This window comes from Balaenoptera borealis (assembly GCF_965194805.1).
Source record: "Balaenoptera borealis genome assembly, chromosome: 6".
In the NCBI taxonomy this organism is placed as follows: domain Eukaryota; kingdom Metazoa; phylum Chordata; class Mammalia; order Artiodactyla; family Balaenopteridae; genus Balaenoptera; species Balaenoptera borealis.
In genome coordinates, this window is record NC_138863.1 from 126877181 (window position 1) to 126898256 (window position 21076).

A 21076-nucleotide genomic window follows, 5' to 3' on the forward strand; every position below is an offset into this window, starting at 1 on the left:
TTTCTTGCTAGCAGTCATCTGGGGACTTCTCTCAGTCCTGGAGGCCACCCACATCTTCAAAGTCAATAGAGTAGAATATCTCTCAGGTTGACTTCCTCAGTCATCTGGGGACTTCTCTCAGTCCTGGAGGCCACCCACATCTTCAAAGTCCATATAGTAGAATATCTCTCAGGTTGACTTCCTCTCATGCCATGAACCTCTTTTCCAAGGAAGAGCCCAGTGTCGTTTGAGGACTTGCCTGATTAGTCAGACCCACCAAAGCTAATTTTTTGTCTTAAGATCAACGAATTTGGAACCTTAATCACACTGTAAAATCTCTCCACAGCAGCACCTACATCAGTGTTGACTGAGTAAGTAGGAGTGAGCCCCTAGAGATCATGGGACCGTTTTGAGTTCTGTGCAGCACACAGAGTGATGGTGTGGGGCTGTTCGGAGGGAAGCAGCCTGAAGTCACTCCTCTTCAGCACTTTGCCAGGTGCCATAGATAAACTATTTTCACAGATTGAGTAAGGATTCCCATTTTTCAGAAAAAGGAAAATAAGACCCAGAGTCTTTAAACGTGTGTGTGATTACCCAGCTTGTGAGTAGCAAAGTTGGAATTCAGACCCAATCATCTCCTTCTACTTTTTCTCATTGCTTCCCGAAGTCATAATGAATAGGTTGTGTTTTCAGATTAAGTGATTGGGCCAACAGTTAAAATACTGAATGATTTCCCAGCTCCTAGCACCCCGGAAGGCTTAGTACAGTTATGGCAAAATCACATGTTATGTGTCCCACGATTCCTGCATGTGCCCATGGTTGACATCACTATTCAATCACAATGTTCTACTCCTTGAACCAGGAGCAGTACTGTGGGAAGCCATTAGCTGGAGACTAGTTATAGTACAGCAGATGGTAACTGAGACAAGGGCCAGTGTTTGAGAACTTAGGACTTTAAATATACGAGGATGAAATAAATACATCAGAAACACATCTAGGTTTAATCTTTGAAAACAGTGTTCTTCTGTTGTGTTTAGGTTACCACATAATATATCCACATAGCTTTGGCAATTAGTGAAATCTGCTTATTCATCACATTTCTTACTTCTCTCTACCGTATCATTGTCATTGACTCATGCAATTTTCATTCATGCAATAGACTGATACTAACTTCCTTCTGTGTAAAAGTGAACATGCTAAATGGCAGACAGACACCTCAGTGAGGTCTGGCCTTGGTCATCTTGGTTTGCCTTGACTTCACTTTTAAATCTTTCTTCTACTTGCTGGGAATCTTCTCTGCCCATTTTGCATGAAATACCCCCTGATTTAGGTGTCTCCACAGAATTCTAGAGCTTCTTGATGCTTGGATTAAGGAAGAATTAGGAAGAGATTGAATGAAAATAAGCTCCAACATCTAACTTGATACCATTTATTCACTGACTCATTTACACATGCATTTGACATGTTTTTACTGGGATCCCTAGAGTGTTTATAATTACAGTACGTATAGGTGAATTAATCACAGCACCTGTCCTCCAAGTATTTACCATTCATAGGGAGGAGTTTACAAATATCCATGGTACAAGGAAGTGGCAAAAAAGTATCATGAGTGGAATAAGCACTTGAAAAAATACAGAGAGCTTTGTGGAACCACGCCCTCCCCATGGAGTCCTGGGCACAGGCTCCCACACCTCCCTCCCTTGCACCCACCCTAGCACCTGTCCTTTGCCTTCTGGATTCCTGCTGTGCCCTTCTGACCATCTCTGCCCCAGTCTAGCCTCTCCCTGGCTCAGCTTACCTTCTGCACGACTCTCTGCTTGTTCTTCTGCAGTCCTTTTTTGGGGGGCCATTCTCTGTGGAACACCTTAGTGTCTCCTTTACCCAATTTTATAGGTGCTGTGCATGACTCCAAAGAAGATGAAAGAAGACAGAGATGACCAGAAAAATCCCAGGCTCCTAAGCAGGATGCACACAGCAGCTCATGATGTGACCACAGCTTGCTTGCTTTCTACCTTTGTTGCTGTCCACCCTTCCTTAACCCTCTACACTCCTGCCATCCTGAATTCCTGGGGCCCTCCCAGTCAGCCCAGCAGGCACATCTCCTGCCTTTACAGTCATCTTCCACCCCTCTCACACTGTCCTTAAAGTTCAGCTTATGCTTCACCTTGGCCTGGACATGTTGCCCACCATCCTCTTGACTCTGGGGAGAACTTACCATTTCCTGGTCCTTTAGGCACTGCTCCCACAGCACCTGTGGGTTTCTTTGGGTGCATTTTTGTTTATTTACACAATACACTCTTCACAAGCCTAGAAACGGCTTGAGGAGAAAGACAACATCTTCTGCATCTATGTAGCCCAGGGTTAGATGAGGGCAGTGTTGAATGAATGAATGAATGAATTTATTAGTGTCCTACTGTAATTGAGAGGAAGGGGAGGTGATGAGATGATGAGTCTGGAGTGATCTAAGGAAGAATTTCATTTTGCAACAAGGTAACTCATCACATATCTACTGAGGCCCATGTGTGTCAGACACTGTTTTAGAATCTAGAAAAACATTTGAATAAGTTTTAGAATTTTCTTAACTGTTTATGAAAAGAAATTCTGGGCAGAAGGATTGGAGAAAATAAAGTTATAAAGGTAGAGAGATACAGAGCATACTTAGAAAAGAGAAGACAAATTTGGCTTCAGCTTTTTAAAAATTTTTTTAATAAACTCATTTATCCATTCACTCCTAAAACAACTTTTGAGTATCTCCAATTGAGAATTGTGTCAAGTTCTGGTCATACTGAGATAAATCTTGGAGTTTTCTACCCTCAAGAAGCTTGCAGATTCCTAAGAGAGCTAGATATTCCCATAAATAATTATAGGATGCTTTGCTGGAATGATTCTTGGCCTGGGAGAAAGATCCCAGGAAAGATGGTATTTGAGCTAAACATGGTCGAATGTCAGTCAGAGAGCCAAGAGCTCAGGAAATGTGACAGATGCAGAAGCTCTTGAAAAGCAGGTAGCAGAAAATTGGCTCTCATACTTTTATTTGAGCTCAGAGTGATGAAAAGGTAGGTGTGTTAAAATCTACAGACTTCTCTTGCGTTTTTACAATGGGAATATGGTGTGGAATTTTAGAAACAGGACTGTAAAGATCAACCTTGCTTTGATGCTTCAATGACAGTGTGCAGCACTTGCAGCCTGGAAGGTGAGAGGAAAGGGTTGACACTGTAGTCAGAGACCACAGTGCCTTCCATGATGACCACCTCGCTGACCAGGCCAGCCTTTCCTGGGCCCTGGCCGCCAAGTGAAAGAGAGCACCTTGCTGACAAGGTGTTGGTGTTCTGCTGGGAGTTGGGGGGATTGGACGGTTGGATACAGACAAAACATGACTGTCTTTAGTGCATTCCAAGTGCTACCTTATGGGAAGGCAGAAGGGTCTCTGGGGGCAAACAAACGGGTGCCTAGCCTGGATGGGGAAGTCAGGGCACGTGGAGAGTTGTACTATGTCATGGCCTAAATTGTGTCTCCTCTAGAATTCGTATGTTGAAGTCCTAACCCTAGCACCCGAAAACATGACTGTACTTAGAGTTAGAACCTCTAAAGAAGTAATTAAGTTAGAATAAAGACATTGGCATAGGCCCTAATCCAGTATGATACTGGCATAGGCCCTAATCTAAGAAAAGGAGATTAGGACACAGACACACACAGAGGGAAGGTCGTGTGGAAACACAGGGAGAAGATGGCTGTCTATAAGCCAAAGAGAGAAACCTCAGAAAGAATCAACTCTGCTGACACCTTGGTCTTAGACTTCCAGACTCCAAAACTGTGCAAAAACAAATTTCTGTTTAAGCTCCCCAGTCTGTGGTTTTGTTCATCTGCAGCCCTGGCAGATGAATACACCGTGTAATAGAGGGCAGATCCCTAAGGCAGAAGGGCTGTGAAGAAAGTGTGACTTTTTTAGGAGATGTGCTCATGTTTCAGGATATAAGTGTCCTTTTAGGGAAAATGGTTTGGGCTCCCAGGGATAAAGGAAGTTTGACCTTGGTGGGTGAAATAAGCAAATAGTGTTGACATCACATCATCTCACAGTTGAGTGTGGTCTTGACACTTGGGGCCTGGACCCAGCCACAATGGGCTGCACTTTATAAATTCACATCATCTCTTTTAGACATTTTGTTTCCTCTCACGCCCATAGTCCTACAGTGGGAAGAGAGACATAAAACTGGCATGTTGTCTCCCGTCGGTGGGCCTGAAGGAGGAAGCCTGAGCTCCTCTGGCCTGAGACACTTATGATGGCTCAGTGTTGGGAGACTGAGCAGACAAGCAGAAGAACCAGTGGCGCTTGAGTGCTCTGAAGTGCAGGGTACTGGGGGAACTAGAGGTCATTCAGAGTTCTCCCTTGAGGCAGGGATGAGCTGGATCTGTCTTGGGTGGAGCTTGGTGGGACCATGCGTTTTGTTAGTGTGGCAACCGGGCCAAGTAACTGTGGTTCTCAGAGGGCACAGATCCACATTTTTAGTTGTGTTTTTCCTACTGAGTGATTTTGCAAAGCACAGTGAAAGATAATAATCTTACAAATGTATTGTGTATCACAGTTCACAGAGCACTTTTATGCCCGTTGCCTCATCAAATCAACCCTCCTCGGGAGACAGTGCCCACAGCACCATGCCCATCTTACACAGGAGCAGATAGGAGGCTGGCGGATCCCTAGATACTTGAGTTGCTGACACAGACCCAAGACCCTCCTGTCATAGGTGTCTCCTCTTAGCAGCTAGATTTGATGGTCAGGCTGATTCTTGGGTCCCACTCCAGGGAGGCGCTTCATTAAGATCACCTGGGCCCTGAGGCAGTGAGGCCTGGGGTTTCTCTGCATCGTTTGATGCTGAATGGTTTCCCATGAAAACCTCCGAGCTTCAGAAGAAGAGTTCTCTGCTTTTTTTGTGTCTTAGGAATGGGAGCATGCTGACACACTACAGTGTGACCCCAGTGCTGAGTCCCACACTGAGTTCCAGTCTCCTCTCTAACGTTTAGAGGAAGGGACATGTAGTGGGAAAGATAGTCTAGGAGCTGGGGTCCCAGAGTTTGCACGCCAGCTCCACCACTGTGAGCTCCAAGCCCTGAGGCAGGTTAGCATGTTCAACTTTTCTGAGTTTCAGTTTCCTCATCTGTGAAATGGGAGTGATAATCTCCATCAGTCACAGCCACTGTAAGTACTAAAGCAGATGGAATAAATGGGAAGTGACTGGAACATGGGGAGGGTTGGCCAAAGGGTCAGGCCTTCTAGAGAAGAACAAAGCAGAACAGCACAAAAAACCCAGTTCTGTGATATTTACCCTACTCCAACTACTACATGTATCTCTTCACAGTCACAGAAAAACTCATCTCTATTCTTGATTCTCCTTTTTTTTTTTAAAACATTTATTGGAGTATAATTGCTTTACAATGGTGTGTTAATTTCTGCTTTATAACAAAGTGAATCAGCTATACATATACTTATACCCCCATATCTCCTTCCTCTTGAGTCTCCCTCCCAACCTCCATATCCCACGTCTCTAGGTGGTCACAAAGCACCGAGCTGATCACCCTGTGATATGCAGCTGCTTTCCACTAGATATCTATTTTACATTTGGTAGTGTATATATGTGCATGCCACTCTCTCACTTCATCCCAGCTTACCCTTCCCCCTCCCGGTGTCCTCAAATCCATCTTTATTCCTGTCCTGACCCTAGGTTTTTCAGAACCATTTTTTTTTTTTTTTAGATTCCATATATATGTGTTAGCATATGGTATTTGTTTTTCTCTTTCTGACTTACTTCACTCTGTATGACAGATTCTAGGTCCATCCACCTCACTACAGATAACTCAATTTCGTTTCTTTTTTATGGCTGAATAATATTCCATTGTATATATGGTCCACACCTTCTTTATCCATTCATCCGATGATGGACACTTAGGTTGCTTCCATGTCCTGGCTATTGTAAATAGAGCTGCAATGAACATTGTGGTACATGACTCTTTTTGAATTATGGTTTTCTCAGTGTATATGCCCAGTAGTGGGATTGCTGGGTCATATGCTAGTTCTATTTTTAGTTTTTTAAGGAACCTCCATACTGTTCTCCATAGTGGCTATATCATTTTACATTCCCACCCACAGTGCAAGAGGGTCCCCTTTTCTCCACACCCTCTCCAGCATTAATTGTTTGTAGATTTTTTGATGATGGCCATTCTGACTGGTGTGAGGTGATACCTCATAATAGTCTGAATTGCATTTCTCTAATGATTAGTGATGTTGAACATCCTTTCATGTGTTTGTTGGCAATCTGTATATCTTCTTTGGAGAAATGTCTATTTAGGTCTTCTGCCAACTTTTGGATTAGGGTGTTTGTTTTTTTGATATTGAGCTGCATGAGCTGCTTGTAAATTTTGGAGAGTAACCCTTTGTCAGTTGCTTCATTTGCAAATATCTTCTCCCATTCTGAGGGTTGTCTTTTTGTCTTGTTTAGGGTTCCCTTTGCTGTGCAAAAGCTTTTAAGTTTCATTAGGTCCCATTTGTTTATTTTTGTTTTTATTTCCATTTCTCTAGAAGGTGGGTCAGAAAGGATCCTGCTGTGATTTATGTCATAGAGTGTGCTGCCTATGTTTTCCTCTAAGAGTTTTATAGTGTCTGGCCTTACATTTAGGTCTTTAATCCATTTTGAGTTTATTTTTGTGTATGGTGTTAGTGAGTGTTTCATCCTTTTATATGTAGCTGTCCAGATTTCCCAGCACCACTTATTGAAGAGGCTGTCTTTTCTGCATTGTATATTCTTGCCTCCTTTATCAAAAATAAGGTGACCATATGTGCATCAGTTTATCTCTGGGCTTTCTATCCTGTTCCATTGATCTATATTTCTCATTTTGTGCCAGTACCATACTGTCTTGATTACTGTAGCTTTGTAGTGTAGTCTGAAGTCTGGGAGCCTGATTCCTCCAGCTCTGATTTTCTTTCTCAAGATCGCTTTGACTATTCGGGTTCTTTTGTGTTTCCATACAAACTGAAATTTTTTTTTTCTAGTTCTGTGAAAAATGCCATTGGTAGTTTGATAGAGATTGCATTGAATCTTTGGGTAGTAGAGTCATTGGGTAGTGTTGCTTTGCATTGGGTAGTATAGTCATTTTCACGATGTTGATTCTTCCAATCCAAGAACATGGTATATCTCTCCATCTGTTTGTATCACCTTGAATTTCTTTCACCAGCGTCTTATAGTTTTCTGCACACAGGTCTTTTGTCTCCTTAGGTAGATTTATTCCTAGGTATTTTATTCTTTTTGTTGCATTGGTAAATGGGAGTGTTTCCTTAATTTCTCTTTCAGATTTTCCATCATGAGTGTATAGGAATGTAAGAGATTTCTGTTCATTAATTTTGTATCCTGCTACTTTACCAAATTCATTGATTAACTCTAGTAATTTTCTGGTAGCATCTTTAAGATTCTCTATGTATAGTATCATGTCATTTGCAATCAGTGACAGCTTTACCTCTTCTTTTCCGATTTGGATTCCTTTTATTTCTTTTATTCTCTTATGGCGTGGCTAAAACTACCAAATCTATGTTGAATAATAGTGTTGAGAGTGGGCAACCTTGTCTTGTTCCTGATCTTAAAGGAAATGGTTTCAGTTTTTCACCATTGAGAACAATGTTGGCTGTGTGTTTCTCATATATGACCTTTATTATGTTGAGGTAAGTTCACTCTATGCCAACATTCTGGAGGGTTTTTATCATAAATCAGGGTTGAATTTTGTCAAAAGCTTTTCCTGCATCTATTGAGATGACCATATGGTTTTATCCCTCAATTTGTTAATATGTTTTGTCACATTGATTGATTTGCATATATTGAAGAATCCTTGCATTCCTGGAGCTAAACAAACTTGATCATGGTGTATGATCCTTTTAATGTCCTGTTGGATTCTGTTTGCTAGTATTTTGTTGAGGATTTTTACATCTATGTTCATAAGTGATATTGGGCTATAGTTTTCTGTCTTTGTGACATCTTTGTCTGGTTTTCACATCAGGATGATGGTGGTCTCATAGAATGAGTTTGGGAATGTTCCTTCCTCTGTTATATTTTGGAAGAGTTTGAGAAGGTTAGGTGTTAGCTCTTCTCTAAATGTTTGATAGAATTCACCTGTGAAGCCATCTGGTCCTGGGCTTTTGTTTGTTGTAAGATTTTGAATCACAGTCTCAATTTCAGTGCTGGTGATTGGTCTGTTTATATTTTCTGTTTCTCCTGGTTCAGCCTCGGAAGGTTGTGCTTTTCAAAGAATTTGTCCATTTCTTCCAGGTTGTTCATTTTACTGGCATATATTTTTTGGTAGTAATCTCTCATGATCCTTTGTATTTCTGCAGTGTCAGTTGTTACTTCTCCTTTTTCATTTTTAATTCTATTCATTTGAGTCTTCTCCCTTTTTTTCTTGATGAGTCTGGCTAATGGTTTATCAATTTTGTTTATCTTCTCAAAGAACCAGCTTTTAGTTTCATTGATTTTTGCTATTGTTTCCTTCATTTCTTTTTCATTTATTTCTGATCTGACCTTTATGATTTCTTCTGCTAACTTTGGGGTTTTTTTGTTCTTCTTTCTCTAATTGCTTTAGGTATAATGTTAGGTTGTTTATTTGAGATGTTTCTTGTTTCTTGAGGTAGGATTGTATTGCTATAAACTTCCCTCTTAGAACTGGTTTTGCTGCATCCCATAGGTTTTGGGTCATCTTGTTTTCATTGTCATTTGTTTCTAGGTATTCTTTTATTTCCTCTGATTTCTTCAGTGATCTCTTGGTTCTTTAGTAGTGTATTGTTTAGCCTCCATGTGTTTGTATTTTTTACAGATTTTTTCCTGTAATTGATATCTAGTCTCATAGCATCGTGGTTGGAAAAGATACTTGATAAGATTTCAATTTTCTTAAATTTACCAAGGCTGATTTGTGACCCAAGAGATGATCTATCCTGGAGAATGTTTCATGAGCACTTGAGAAGAAAGTGTATTCTGTTGTTTTTGTATGGTATATCCTACAAATATCAATCTGCCCATCTTGTTTAATGTATCATTTAAAGCTTGTGTTTCCTTATTTATTTTCATTTTTGATGATCTGTCCATTGGTGAAAGTGGGGTGTTAAAGTCCCCTACTATGATTTTGTTGCTGTCGATTTCCCCTTTTATGGCTGTTTCCATTTGCCTTATGTATTGATGTGCTCCTCTGTTGGATGCATACATATTTACAATTGTTATATCTTCTTCTTAGATTGATCCCTTGATCATTATGTAGTGTCCTTCTTTGTCTCTTGTAATAGTCTTTATTTTAAAGTCTATTTTGTCTAGTGTGAGAATTTCTATTCCAGCTTTCTTTTGATTTCCATTTGCATGGAATATCTTTTTCCATCCCCTCACTTTCAGTCTGTATGTGTCCTTAGGTCTGAAGTGGGTCTCTTGTAGACAGCATATATATGGGTCTTGTTTTTGTATCCATTCAGCCAGTCTATGTCTTTTAGTTGGAGCTTTATTCCATTTATATTTAAGGTAGTTATCGATGTGTATTTTCCTATTACCATTTTCTTAGTTGTTTTGTGTTTGTTATTGTAGGTCTTTTCCTTCTCTTGTGTTTCCTGCCTAGAGAAGTTCTTTTAGCATTTGTTGTAAAGCTGGTTTGCTGGTGCTGAATTCTATTAGGTTTTGCTTTTCTGTAAAGATTTTAATTTCTCCTTCGAATCCGAATGAGATCCTTGCTGGGTAGAGTAATCTTGGTTGTAGGTTTTTCCCTTTCATCTCTTTAAATATGTCCTGGCACTCCCTCCTGGCTTGCAGAGTTTCTGCTGAAAGATCATCTGTTAACCTTATGGGGAATCCCTTGTATGTTATTTGTTGCTTTTCCCTTTCTGCTTTTAATATTTTTTATTTGTATTTAATTTTGGATAGTTTGATTAATTTGTGTCTTGCAGTGTTTCTCCTTGGATTTATCCTATATGGGACTCTCTGCGTTTCCTGGACTTGATTGACTATTTCCTTCTCCAAATTAGAGAAGTTTTCAACTATAACGTCTTCTAATATTTTCTCAGTCTCTTTCTTTTTCTCTTCTTCTTCTGGGGCCCCTATAATTCGAATGTTGGTGGGTTTAAGGTTGTCCTAGAGGTCTCTGAGACTGTCCTCAATTCTTTTCATTCTTTTTTCTTTATTCTGTTCTGTGGTAATTATTTCCACTATTTTATCTTCCAGGTCACTTATCCATTATTCTGCCTCAGTTATTCTGCTATTGAATCCTTCTAGGGAAGTTTTAATTTCATTTATTGTGTTGTTCATCATTTTTTGTTTGTTTGCTCTTTAGTTCTTCTAGGTCCTTGTTAAACATTTCTTGTATTTTCTCCATTCTATTTCCAAGATTTTGTATCATCTTTACTATCATTACTCTGAATTCTTTTTCAGGTAGACTGCTTTTTCCTCTTTATTTGTTTGTTGCTCCTTCATCAGCTGTGTGTTTCTCTGTCTTCTTATTTTACTTAACTTACTGTGTTTGGGATCTCCTTTTCACAGACTGCTGGTTTGCAGTTCCTGTTTTTTTGGTTCTGCCCCCAGTGGCTTAGGTTTGTTCAGTGGGTTGTGTAGGCTTCTTGGTGGAGGAGAGTGGTGCCTGTCTTCCAGTGGATGAGGCTGGATCTTTCCTTTCTCGTGAGCAGGACCATGTCTGGTGGTGTGTTTTGGGGTGTCTGTGACCTTATTATGATTTTAGGCAGCCTCTCTGCTAATGGGTGGGGTTGTGTACTTTTCTTGCTGGTTGTTTGCCATAGAGTGTCCAGCACTGCAGCTTGCTGGTCGTTGAGTGGAGTTGGCTCTTAGCATTGGGATAGAGATCTCTGGGAAAGCTTTCACAATTTGATATTATGTGGTGCCAGGACGTCTCTGGTAATCCAGTGTCCTGAACTTGGCTCTTTCACCTCGGGGGCAGAGGGCTGACACCTGGCTGGTGAACAAAGACCCTGTTAGCCACATGGCTCAAAAGAAAAGGGATAAAGAAAGAAAGAAAGAAAGAAAGACAGACAGACAGAAAGAAAGAAAGAAAGAAAGAAAGAAAGAAAGAAAGAAAAGAAAAGAAAAGAAAGTTATTAAAATCAAAAGTAAAAAAAAAATTAGAAATTAAACAAATTAAAAAGTAATAAAAAAGAAAGAAAGAAAGAAGAGAGCATTCAAACCAAAAAACAAATCCACCAGTGATAACAAGTGCTAAAAAGTATACAAAAAGAAAACCAAACCAATCCAAAAAACAAAAAAACAAAAAAACGGAGAGACAGAACCTTCGGACAAATTGTAAAAGCAAAGCTATACAGCCAAAATCACACACAGAAGCTTACATATACACACTCACAAAAAGAGAAAAAGGAAAAATAATCCATATATAAAAAAAGGAAGAGAGTGATAAAATCAATAAACAAATCTACCAATGATACTGAACTCTAAATTCTAAGCTAAGATAAACATAAGACCAAAAACAAATTAGATGCAGAAAGCAAACCCCAAGTCTACAGTTGCTCCTAAAATCCATCGCCTCAATTTTGGGATGATTTGTTGTCTACTGAGGTATTCCAGAGTTGCTGGGTACATCAAGTTGATTGTGGAGATTTAATCCACTCCTCCTGAGGCTGCTAGGGGAGAAATTTTCCTTTCTCTTCTTTGTTCACACAGCTCCTGGGGTTCAGCTTTGGATTTTTCCCTACCTCTGCGTGTAGGTCACCTGAGAGCGTCTGTTCTTTGCTCAGACAGGATGGGGTTAAAGTAGCAGCTGATTAGGGGGCTCTGGCTCACTCAGGCCGAGGGGAGGGAAGGGTACGGAATGCATGGCGAACCTGTGGCAGCAGAAGCCAGTGTGACATTGCAACAGCCTGAGGTGCACCATGTGTTCTCCCGGGGAAGTTGTCCCTGGATCAAGGGACCCTGGCAGTGGCAGGTTGCACAGGCTCCCGGGAGGGGAGGTGTAGATAGTGACCTGTGCTTGCACACTGGAATGTTGGTGCCTGCAGCAGCTGCCTTAGCGTTTCATGCCCGTCTCTGGGGTCTACGCTGATAGCCGCACTTCGTGCCCATCTCTGGAGCTAGTTTAGATGGTGCTCTGAATCTCCTCTCCTTGCATACCCTAAAACAATGGTCTCTTGCCTCTTGGGCAGCTCCGGACATTTTCCTGTACTTTCTTCCAGCTAGCTGTGATGCACTAGCCCCCTTCAGGCTGTGTTCACGCAGCCAACCCCAGTCCTCTCCCTGGGATCTGGCCTCCGAAGCCCAAGCCTCAGCTCCCAGGTCCCACCCGCCCTGGCATGTGAGCAGACAAGCCTTTCAGTCTTTTGAGTGCTGGTCGGCACCAATCCTCTGTGCAGGAATCTCTGCACTTTCCCTCTGCACCCCTATTGCTGCTCTCTCCTCCATGGCTCCAAAGCTTCCCCCCTCCCCGCCAACCCCCGTCTCCACCAGTGAAGGGGCTTCCTAGTGTGTGGAAATTTTTCCTCCTTTACAGCTCCCTCCCAGAATTGCAGGTTCTGTCCCTATTCTTTGTCTCTGTTTTTTCTTTTTTCTTTGGCCCTACCCAGGTACGTGGGGGAGTTTCTTGTCTTTGGGGAAGTCTGAGGTCTTCTGCCAGCGTTCAGTAGGTGTTCTGTAGGAGTTGTTCCACATGTAGATGTATTTTTGATTTATTTGTGGGTAGGACAGTGATGTCTGCATCTTACTCCTCCACCATCTTGAAGGTCTCCTTGCCTCTTTTTAAGTTATAAAATATGTAAAGTATACAGAAAAATATACTTTGCCAAATGTTAGCATTTTCCCATATTTTTTGCATATCTCCATAAACCCTAACTTTGTAGATATACATTTGTAGCTCTTGTCTGTGCCTTTTCCCTCCCTGCCCACCAGAAGTAACTGCTTTCTGACTTTGGCTTTCAGCATTCCCACACACGTTTTAAAACCTTTACTACATGTTAAAAATTTTTACTGCAGATGTGTATGTATGGTAACACTCTGATGTCTATTCTGTTGAAGACATTTAAGATGTTTCCAAATGTTTATTACAAACAAAATTATGGTAAACATTTTTGTACATGTCTAGTAGTATGTGTGAATAAGAGCTTTGGAGGTAGAGTGTCTTTCAAATAGCAAGTCTTGACCTATTAGTGAGTCATAAAATCAAGCAGTGGGTCAAGGCCAGCATTACAAAGAAGGTAGCATGATAGAATTAAAAAATTACAGTGCATCACATGTGAGAAGGATGAGTATATTTAATGGAATACACACTCATATACATATATTGTGTGGGCCAAAAAGTGCCTTCGGTTTTTTAAGTAAAAATAAAAGGCACATTTTTCATTTTCTCCAAGAATTTTATTGAACAGTGTATTCACCCTTTTATTACACTTTCAGGAAACTTCATAATTTTTGCCATTTTTCAGGAAACTTCATAATTCCATCTTCCCAAAGTTTTTTATCTTTTTGAGCAAAGAATTGTTTCAGGTGCCTTTTACAGTCTTCCAGGGAATTGAAATTTTTTCCATTAAGAGAATTTTGTAAAGACCAAAATAAATGGAAATCCAAAGGTACAGTGTCTGGTGAATACGGCAGATGAATCAGAACTTCCCAGCAAAGCTGTAACAGTTTTTGCCTGGTCATCAAAGAAACATGCAGTCTTGCATTATCCTGATTGAAGATTATGCATCTTCTGCTGACTAATTCTGGATGCTTTTCACTGAGTGCTACTTTCAGTTGGTCTAATTGGGAGCAGTATTTGTTGGAATTAATCATTTGGTTTTCCAGAAGAGCTCATAATAGAGGACTCCCTTCCAATCCCACCATATACACAACATTACCTTTGGATGAAGACCAGCCTTTGGTGTGGTGGTGGTTCATTTCACTTGTCCTATGATCTCTTCTGTTCCACATTGTTTTACAGTATTCATTCTTCATTGCCCATCACAATTTGTTTTAAAAATGGAACATTTTTATTACATTTCAGTAGAGAATCGCATGTGGAAATATGGTCAAGAAGTTTTTTTTCTCTTAACCTATGTGGAACCCAAACATCAAAGCGATTAACATAACCAAGCTGGTGCAAATGATTTTCAATGCTTGATTTGGATATTTTGAGTATGTCGGCTATCTCCTGCATGGTATAACATTGATTGTTCTCAATTATTGTCTCTATTTGATCGCTCTCACTTCAACTGGTTTACCTGACTGTGGAGCATCGTCCAGCAAGAAATCTCCAGAATGAAACTTCTCAAACCACTTTTGACACGTTCAATCAGTCATAGCACCTTCTCCATACACTGCACAAATCTTTTTAATTTTGCGTTTCAGTTGAGTTTTTGCTTTTCTTGAAATAATATAGCATAATATGCCAAAAATGTTGCTTTTTTTCTTCCATTTTCAATATGAAAATGTCTACACAAAAATTCACCAATTTTGATAAGTCTTTTTAAAAATGCATGCTGATATGACAGCTGTCACATACAATCTAACAAAATTGTTTCCAATGAAGTTAAAGACAACTAAGTGCTACTAGAGCCATCTTACAGAAAAAACCAAATGAACATTTTGGCCCACCCAATACATACACACGCACAAACACATACACACCTATGTGTTCTGTATATTGGGCCATGGTATAAATAAATGGGTCTTCTACATGGAACAAGGTAAGAAGCATTTAAGAACCAGTTATCTACCTAAGAGCAATTTGCTAATCACATGGTAGGCACAACTTTTGTGGATTAGTGGTGCAGGCTGAGCACTTTACCATATTTATTGCCCATTCAAGTTGCATATTCATATCCTCCATCCATTTGTTGAGTGAATTGTTTGCTTTTTCCCTTTTGATTTATTAGACATATACATTTGACATGAATCCTTTTACAATTATGTGTATCACTTATTTTCTCCTTCACTATCTTATCTTCTCATATTATTTATTATGTCTTCTGCATAAGTTTTTATTTTAACATGTCAAAGAAGATCAGTCTTTTCCTTTATGGATTGTTCTTTTGGAAATATTTTAGGATCTTTTGGAAACTTCTTTTTCCTTACCTAGAAGTCAGAAAAACCTTTTCCTATGGTTTCTTCCGAAATATTTAAAGAACTAATTACCTGTTCCTTGCATTGAATGGCCCATGCATTCTGCATTGATTTGTCATATAGAATGTGTGCGTGATTTTGTGTCTTGAGTTTTCTGCTCTCACCTTGAGTCTACCTCTGATCCTACATCAGCATTCCACTGTCTTAATTTCATTATCATATGCCCTAATAGGGCCAAGCACCACATTCTTCTTTACAACTGTCTTGGTTCTCTTTGTCTCGTTGGCCCCTTTATAAAATTATAGGATCCTGTAAAATTTCATGAAAATATTTATGAGATTTTTATTAGAATGGCATTGAATTTATAAATTTGGGAACAACTGACATTTTAATGATATTGAACCTTTAAATCTATGGATATGCTATATCTCTCCATATATACAGGCTTTCTTTAATGGCTTTCAGTCATAATTTTAAAGTTTTCCTACAACTGTCTTTCATGTATTTATTCCTATGGACGTTAATAGTTTTTGTAACTATTTTGAAAATTTTTTCATTATATATTATAGTTGGTAATTATTGACATGTAGATGTATTATTTGTGTTGTATATTCTTATATCCAGTCAGCATGTTAATCTCTCTCTTTAGTTGTGATTTTATCCATAGCTCCTTTTTATTTAAAAAAATTTTTAATTTAATTTTTGACAACATGTAGAATGGTTTCTTTGAAAGTCCATTTAAATATATGATAAATTAGAAATCTTAAGGAGTATTATATTATTTGGCAGCCTTTCTGGAAAAAAAAATGAAGAGTAAAATGTAACCAAAAAATAAATGAAATAGAGACAAATTCATTGCTAAAAATAGCACTTTACAATTTACAACTCAGAACAATTATTTCTAAATTAAAAAAATATAAGTACAAGATCAAATTGAAAAGATATACTATCTTAGTAGTGAAATTTATGAATTTCTTCAAGAATGGGACTTGACTTCTTTTTAAATGTTTATCCAAAAAATTTTGCATTTGGATGAGTTAAGAACAGCACACTATCACCACCCCATTACCATTTGAACAATTTCCTGTAGCTAAAAAATGTGTCCTTTTAGAATTTTCAAATGCAACATCATTGTTTTATTTATTTATTTTTAATAGCATATTCTTTTTTTAACTTTTTATTTTATATTAGAGTATAGTTGATTAATAATGTTGTGATAGTTTCAGGTTTACAGAAGATGATTCAGTTATATATATACATGTATCTATTCCTTTTCAAATTCTTTTCCCATTTAGGTTGTTACATAATATGACATAGGCTATCATAATAAAGTAAGGATGGTTTGATCTCTTCCTTCACAATTCTGATAACTTTTTTGTTTAACTTTTACAGCCATATCTTTAATAAACATATTTTTTCAAACTGTAAATGTCATACACACATTGGTTAAAAGTTTTTAGACTGAAGAAAAGTAGAATGAAGAAATTAAACTCCTCATGCTGCTACCAGGATAAACTATTGTTAAAATTTTCTTTTTACTATTTAAAAGTTTTTAATTTAAATATAGTAAATTTTACTGTTTTTTGGAGTACAGTTTTATGAATTTTGACAAATGTATCGAGTCTTGAAACCATCACTACAATCAGGATAAAGAAAAGTTCCCTCATCTCCAAATATTCCTTTTTTCTGCCCCCTGTAAACTCTTTTTTACCTATAACCTCTGGCAACCAGTGATCTAGTTTCTCTCAAAAGTTTTGACTTTTCTAGAATGCCATATGAATGGAATCACATACAATGTGAGCTTTTGAATCTGAATTCTTTAACTTTCAATAATGCATTTGAGATATATCATTGATGGGTATATCAGTTGTTCATTACTTTGAATGTTGCATAGTGTTGCATTGTGTGGATATACCACATCTGTTTATTCATTCAACTGATGAAAGATATTTGAATTGTTTCAGTTCTTGGCAATTATGACTAATGATGTCATAAACATTCAAATACAGGGTTTTTGGTGAACGTATGCTTTTATTTCTCTTGAATGAATCCCTAATAGTGAGACTACTGGGTCATACTTGTGAGTGTATATTTCAAATATAAGAGAGATCCAAACTATTTTCCATAGAAGATTTATCATTTTGCATTCCATCTAGCAGTGTATGAGATTTCAAATTGTCTGCATCCTTACCAGCACTTAGTAGCCATGTGTGTTTCTTCTTCAATAAAGTGTTTGTTCAGATCTTTTATCCATTATTTAATGGGTTATTTCCTTATTGTTGAGTTTTGAGAGTACTTATATAATCTGAATACAAGTTCCTTTGTCAGATTTGTTATTTGCAAACATACGCTCCCAGGTTACAGTGTGTTTGTCCATACTTTGGCCAATGTCTTCCACAGAGCAAACATTTTTTAAATTTTGATGAAGTACAATTATTATTATTTTTTCTTTTTATGATCATGCTTTTGGTGATGTATCTAAAAATCTTTACTAATTCAAAGACACAACAAAGATTTTCTCCAATTTTTTTTTCTTAGGAGTTTTATAGTTTTACCTTTAGATCTATGATCCATTTTAAGTTACTTTTGCATAAAGTGAGACATTTAGGTCAAGGTTTATTTTATTTTAAGGATACATAATTATTCCAACACCATTTTTGGAAAAAAACACCTTTCTTTTCTCCATTCAATTGCCTTTGAATCTTTATTAAAACCTAATTGACCTTACTTGGTGGCTTTATTGCTGAACTCTATTCTGTTCTATTAATATATGAGTCTATCTGTTCCCCAGTACCACAGTCTTGATTACTATAGCTTTATAGTACTCCTATTGTCAGAGAGGGAAAACCCATCCACTTTTTTCTTTTTTTTTTTCAAAATTATTTTGCTGTTTTAATTCATTTTCTTTTCCAGGCAACATTTTCAAATTAGCTTGGAAGTTTTGACAAAAATAAAAATGATATTTAAAAAAATAAACATTTTATTTTAGGACATTTTTACATTTACAGAAATATTGTGAAGATAGTATAGAGAATTCCCATATACACTCAATTAGAATTTTGTCTCATGTTTTTCTCATGATTAGATTGGGGTCATATGTTTTTGGGAAGATATTTTCATCACATCATATTAAATGACTTATTGTTGAAGTTAACCATGAACATCTGGCTAGCAACTCTTTGTCAGCCTTCTCCACTGTAAACTTACTATTTTTCTCTTTGCTTTCATATTGAACTCTTTGGGAAAAAGTCACTATGTATAATCGCCACTTAACAGGAATAGACTTTTACTTCAGCTCTTTAAGGCAAAGTAACTGCATAAATCATTTTGATTTCTGTAGGTCAGGAGGTTTTTCTCTTCCCCCACATATTTATTTATTTTTTCAATCACTTATTTATATCAATAAGGACCCATAGATATGTATGTTATAGTTTGGGCCATAATCCAATACTCCCTTATTTATTTTTTGCCTAATCTGTTCCTGTTTTGACACTCGAAGCTCTTTTACTTGGCCCCAGTGTCCCTCTGAAATATTCCCCATCATGGTGGGGTTTTATTTGTTTGTTTTTTAGCACTTTCTCATTTCTGGCACTACCTGGCACTACAACATGCTCAAGGTTCATTTTGTAGATTTCCTGCTCCAGTTCTAGAATCAGTCATTTCTCTGAGTCCTGCTTCTTTTTATTATAGAATAGTATTAGAAACCAAGGTCTAGGGCTAGGTATGCTCATTGTTACAAGGATTTCATTGCTTTTAGTCCCTTTCAGGTAACAGAGCAAGGAAATACCTACATGTATATAGAGTATATTTTTCTATACGTAAGTACCTGAATATATTAAGCTAGAAATGAGTTCATAGCAATCTCTACAACTCTAATCCATTAACCTCATGGATCATTCTAATAGTATATGTATCCTCTCACTCCAACAGTGAGGAACTTGGCTCCCACCATCTACCATTTATTTACTTAATTACTCAATTCATGAATAACATAGCAGAATTGTTAGCCTGTGCCCCTGTTAAAGTAAAATATGAACCGGACACAGACAAGCAGAGAAAACTTTATTTGATATTATTGCAATAGGGGAAAAGGGCTGAACTCAACTCCCCTGAAACAAAAGGTGGAGGGTGTCCAAGTGCTGGTCAGCTAATAGGAAAGTACTGGATGAGGTTGGGTGGATGGTTGATCAAAGGGATGTGTGGAGAACATTGAGTTATTTCTGGGTTTGCAAATGGTTTTCTCTGTGATTGGACCACCTGTGTTTGCTAATTGGCACCAAAGTTAGGCTCCTTCTCTCCAACAGAGAATTGGAGAAAGGAGTCTTATCTTCCTTGATGACTGCATTTTGAAGCGGTGATTCCCAGGTTCTTAGAAAGATATTTCCCGGGTTTTAGAACTAACAAGATGCTGGGAGAAGATTTGTATATATTTCGAAAGGGACAGAGCAAGAATTTACAATTACAAGTTTTCTAAAATAAATGCTCTAAAGAAAGGGAAGTCAGGGATCTCCAGGCAGAAAGAAGCTTGTCTAAAGTTGAGTCAAACTGAGGGAAACTTGAAGGTTGTCTTGATCACCCCTGTGGGGAAAATATATTATCATTAAGAGTTCTGTGCTTACGTGCATTTTCTTTTGCACACGTTCCCAAAGTTACTTAGGTCAGCAACTTTCCCCCCACTCCTGTCAGTGAGGTTGTTCCGTCAGTGAGGTTGCAATAGAGTTAAATTGTTTTGTCACATTCTGTATTTCACACCAGAATACTCCAACCTCCTAAAATTTTTTTTGAATTTTGCTTATATTCAGACTTACTCTTTGTGTGATAAAGTTCTACAAGTTTTGAAAAAAGAATAATGTTATGAATCCACTGTATTAGTTTGCTATGGCTGTCGCAACAAAGTACCACAGAATAAGAGGCTTAAACAACAGAAATTTATTTCCTCACAGTTTTGGAGGCTGGATGTCCAAGATCAAGGTGTCAACAGGGTTGGTTTCTTCTGAGGACCTTCTCTTTGGCTTGGAGATGGTCATTTTCTCCTTGTGTTTTCACATGGTCTTCGTTCTATGTATCTCTGTGTCCTAATTTTTTCTTCTTATATGAGACCAGTCATATTGAATTAAGCCTCATCCTAATGTCCCTATTTTAATTTAATTGCCTCTTTACAATTCTATCTTCAAATATATTCATAGTCTGAGGTATTGGGAGTTAGAATTTCAATATATGAATTTTGTGGGGACACAATTCAGCTCATAATATCTACCATTATAGTACCATACAAACTAATTGCACTGCCTTAAAAAATCCCATATGCTTCACCCATTCCACTACCTCCCAAATCCAAACCCCTGACAACCACTGATTTTTTACTGTCTCTGTAGTTTTGCCATGTCTGGAATATCATATAATGAAATCACATCATATGTAGTCTTTCCAGACTGGCTCCTTTCAGATGATGATATGTATATAAGATTCATCTATGTCTTTCTATGGCTTGATGTCTTTTAAGAGCTGATTCTTTTTACCCATTTGATGAATACACCACAGTTTGCTTATCCATTCATTTACTGAAGATTATCTTCATCACTTTCAGTTTTTGGCAATTATGAATAAAGTTGTTATAGACATGCATGTACAGGTTTTTATGTGGACATAAGTTTTCAGATCAATTGGGTTATTGCCTAGCGGCACGTTTCTTGTATAATATGGTAAAACTATGCATAGCTCTGTAAGAAAATGCCAAAATGTTTTTCAAAGTAGCTGTACCATTTTAAATTTCCCCACCAATAAATGAGTTTTTGCTCCATATTCTTGTTAGTATTTGACATTTTCTGTTTTGGGATTTTAATCATCTTAATAGGTGTGTAATGCTACCTCATTTCAATGTGAAATTATCTAATGCCAAAAAATGCTGAGTATCTTTTTATATGCTTATTTTCCATCTACTATGCATCTACTTTGATGAGATGTCTGTTCAGGTCTTTTGTCCATTTTTTAATTGGGTTATTTCTTTCATTATTTTTGACTTTTAAGATTTTGGGGGT

General features: G+C 37.9%; 1 long non-coding RNA gene across 1 annotated transcript in view; it reads left to right on the top strand.

The window, feature by feature from the left end:
* Nucleotides 1-21076, top strand: part of LOC309630361 — a 60268-nt gene continuing 39192 nt past the window's right edge. Inside the window, exon 1 of the long non-coding RNA XR_014245628.1 lies at nt 1-21076. This exon is cut by the window's right edge and continues 26098 nt beyond it. This is a non-coding gene — a long non-coding RNA (uncharacterized lncRNA).